The sequence below is a fragment of the Engraulis encrasicolus genome, chromosome 20 (genome assembly GCF_034702125.1).
Source record: "Engraulis encrasicolus isolate BLACKSEA-1 chromosome 20, IST_EnEncr_1.0, whole genome shotgun sequence".
NCBI classification, from domain to species: domain Eukaryota; kingdom Metazoa; phylum Chordata; class Actinopteri; order Clupeiformes; family Engraulidae; genus Engraulis; species Engraulis encrasicolus.
Window position 1 is genome coordinate 25,167,481 of NC_085876.1, and position 4,546 is coordinate 25,172,026.

Here is a 4,546-nt window from a genome sequence, read left to right on the forward strand (position 1 = left end):
CAAACACAGGGCCCCACCTCGGCCACAACCTCACACTGTCGCTGTAGCTTACAGTAAGAGCACAAAGCAAGACTCTCTCTCTCGCTCTCTCTCTCGCTCGCTTCCATTCCTTTATGGTTTCTCTGTCAGAGTCTGTCTCCGCGCCACATGCATCTCTCTCACACTTTCTCTATGCCTTTTTAGCATACCATGGTGTTCAGAGTTTAAAGAAGGTAAACAAACTTCTTCACATTTTATATCTAATTTTCACTTTCACTTATTCCTCAATAAAGGAAGGCCATATTACTGTAGTTCCACCTTGCTTCACACATACATCTGGCATGTAGGCCGATGGGAGGCACTTCAACGTAGCCAAAAATTAAGCGGCCCAACCAGAATTACCGTGCACACATTTTCAATGATGTGAACTGTAGCGGAGAAACGACTGTTTTGTTTCAGACCACGATGGCTGCTCACACCGATTACAACTGTGTTGACGAAACTATTACATTTTCATTCTTTGAAAGATGAACCGAGAATGCTTTTGATGGCATTTTATTGGTGACAAGGATGTTTTTCTTTTGTCCTCCTCTCCCAAATGGATAAGGCAGTGCATCTTGAAACACGTCTCCAATACAGCCTTCCCATATGTTCTGCAAGTGTGGAGCAAAGGCAGAAATAGGCTACGTAGCCTACATTCGTATGATGAGTCAGGTCATACCACTAGTGCAACAACCCATTTTAGCCAGATGACTCGTATATGTTGTTTTGCCTTTGGTGCCTGGATATACATATACGCTGCATTTAGACTCTTGACATTTTCGCTTTTTTAATAAAAAATGTGGGTATGTTACTGCTGAATGAACACATTCTAATGCACGATGAGGTGTCTTAGGGTTTAAATGCAACTTATTTCATGTTTTTATGTGCATCAGAGGCTAAGATATTTAGGTTATACTTTCCTAACAAGAGCTTGGCATTCAGCAGGCGTTTTTTGCAGGTGCTTTAGGTATCAATGGGTTAAAGCAGATGGGGTCGCCGGCGGGCCAATTAACTACTTGCTGAAAATACTCAACTACATCATAGCAACATTGCTATGACAGTACAGAGAGCCTTATGTAACAGATTAAGATATAGCATTACAATTTTGGTGACAGTAAGGTTATAACATAGGCTCTGCACCAAGGGGTTAATGGATGCTATTATTCTAGGTCACATTACATGTTTTCATCCAGTGCCACTTATAGACGTTTTTATTACATTACATTACATTGCATTGCACTTAGCTGAGACTCTCATTTATTCAAAGTGACTTACAACTGTTATTTTTCAGGGTTTTGGTTACAGTCCCTGGAGCAATGTGGGGTTAGTTGCCTTGCTCAAGGGCACCTTCAGCCATGGTGGATGGAGATGTAAGGAGAGGTCAAGGGAGATTTGAACCGGTAACCCCTAGATTGAAAGACCAACTTTCTAGCCACTAGGCCACGGCTGCCCCATCCTAAACTTATCCTTATCCTAAACTTTTTTTTGCGAGGCACATCTCTGGAGCAATGTGGGTTAAGATGCCTTGTCCAGTGCCACTTCAGCCATGGAGGAGGGAACAGGGGACCACCCATGTTATTCCTACACATTAACCTTGAAGAGTGTACTGTCACACCGGTGTGACGGGAATGTTCGGACAGTGAAAGTTCTATAGAATTCTGGACGCCATTCAATACAATTTGGAATTTTAGAATCTTACATTAGAACGCATTCTTTTCAAAAACCCACACCCTTAAAGGTTAACAGTCTCTCCAACTCCCTAAACATTAGACCAAAGCTCCTTGCGTCAGGCCTTAAAGGTGCGCTGTGTAGGACGGTGGCCAGAGTAGGTAGAGCAACTATGCTGCTCATTGAAACGGTGCTGCCTATTGCAAAAAATTGAACCTTATATGAATTTTTACTAAACAATAATAGATTTACTAGTACTATGACCAAAGTACGGTAAGTTTTGCAGCAAAAAATTCAAATGGCGGGCATGGAGAAGATCCACCTGTTCATGTATGAAAAGTGTAATTTTCATAATGAGTATTTAAAATTTGATGGTGGTGGTAAGTATTTGAGAATAAGGTAACATTTGTGAATGGGCAGCAGGAATTCTGGAAATAAAATACTAAAATATGACACAGTGCCCCTTTAAAGCAGCACCTTGTAGATTTCATATTTGACCACCCAAGGCAGAACTGTCTCGTAAATAAAAATAGACACATAATCTCCACCGCTGAACTTGCTTAGTGGTGTTATACTGTTGGAGGACAGCACGTTCATAAGAATACTTTCACCATGTTAAGTTGAAAAGACGATGGAGTTGCTTTAAAGATCCGTGTCATCCCTACGGAATCTAATGGCTGATATTTGGGTATAGATGTAGAGACACATCTGGGTACCAGAGCATCAGCTCGTTGCATGGCTTGCGGCACCATCACACATCTCATCTTTGCCAGTGTCTTCCGTTGTAATGGAGGCCCTTGGAAGACATGACAGGAAAAAAAGAGGGACGGATTAAAAGAAAGAGAAGGAATACACTGAGGAACAGTGAAAACGAAAAGGGGTGGAGGGTACATGATGGATTGATACAGTGGACAGTGGGCCAGAAAAGAGAATGAGAGATAGAGAACAGAGGAGGTGAGAGGAAGACAGAGAGGAAGAGGATAAGAAGAGAAGAGAGGAAGACATAGGTAGGGAGAGACAGAGGGACAGGGGGGATGAAGAAACAGAGAAAGAAGTGAGAAAGAGAAGACAGGAGAGATGAGGAAAGGGAGACAGGAAACAGAATGTTGTGGGCAGATAGAGGAAGTCAAGAAGAAGAAGAAGAAGAAGAAAAAGAAGATGATAATGATGATGAAGAAGAAGAAGAAGAAAAAAAAGATGATGATGATGAAGAAGAAGATGATGAAGAAGAAGATTAAGAAGAAGAAGAAGATGATGATGATGATGATTGATGATGAAGATGATGAAGAAGAAGGAAAATATAGTCTCTCTATAGTATCATCAAAAGAGTCTAAAGCATGTGGGTGCGTGTGTGCGCACATACAGTACGTACGTTTGTACATGCATGCATGTGTGCATGCATACGTGCATGCGTCTGCGTGCATGCGTCTGCGTGCATGCGTGCGTGCGTGCGTGCCTGCATGTGCGCCTGCGTGTGGGCATTATGTACGTACGTTTGTACATGCATGCATGTGTCCATACATACGTGCATGCATCTGCGTGCGTGCGTGCATGTGTCTGCGTCTGTGTGCGCCTGCGCGCGTGCGTGCGTGCGTGCGTCCGTGCGTGGGTCCGTTCGTGCGTCTGTGGGTGCTTGAGTGCGTGAGTGCATGCCTTCGTGCGTGCGTGAGTGCCTGCCTGAGTGCCTGTGTGTACGCCTGCGTGTGGGCATGGATACATGTACAGTATGTGTATGTGTCTGTTTGCGTGCGTGCGTGCATCTGCGTACGTGCGTGCATCTGCGTGCGTGCCTGCATGCGTGTGCGCCTGCGTGTGGGCATGGCAGCATTGCATTGGTCCCAGTGGAGGGCGGCGCTGCTGAATGGCTCTGAATAATGCAGCCCAGCTCAGGGAGTAATGAAGTGGAAGCAATGAGGAGGAATACGGCTCCTCTCCACGGGATCAGGAAATACATACTTTAAAGACCTCGCCCAACTCTCTGTACTCTCTCCCTACTAGGGGTGTGCAAAATAATCGTCATTTCGATGCATCGCGATACTTACTCTCACGATACAATGCATCGATTCATGACGAGGTATCGTGATACTTATTTTCTCAATATACTGCATGGATTCATGACAATTGATTATTTGATAACAATAAAATTCGATTTGCCACGGGTTATTTTGTTCAGTAGAGAATAGGTAATATTTCTGTTGTGATGTAAGCTCTCTCCCAGATGATAGAATGCTTAAATAGAATGAACTGACTTAAGAAAGCTACACAGCAACTGACAAATAAGCTGTATTTTACACATTTACTGTAGTAAATATCGCAATGCATCACAGTAGTACATGAATCGCAATGCATCGTGATAGAATCGCATCGTGGCATGTGTATCGTGATGCGCATCGAATCGTGAACCCTTTGCCAATACCCACCCCTACTCCCTACTCTCCACCTCTTTCTCTGTTTCCATCTCTCTATTTCTCTCTCTATTTCTCTCTCTTTCTCTTTCTCTCTCTCTCTCTCTCTCTCTCTCTCTCTCCGGGGGTTTTTTTTTTTTTGGGGGGGGTTTTTTTCCCCCCCCCCCTTTTTTTGGGCCCCCCCCCCGGGGGGGTCCTTTTTTTCCCCCTTTTGGGGGGAAAAAACGGGGAATTTTTTGGGGGGGTTTTCCCGGGGGGGAAAAAGGGGGGGCCGGGGGGGGGGGGGGGGGAAAAAAATTTTTTTTGGGGGAAATTGGGGGGGAAAATGGGGAAAAAAACCCGCCCGGGGGGGGGGGGGTTTTAAAAACCCCCCCAAAAAAAATTCCCAAAAAAAAAAACCCCCTCCCCCCCCAAACCCCTCCCCCCCCCCCCAACCCCCCCCCCCCCCCCCC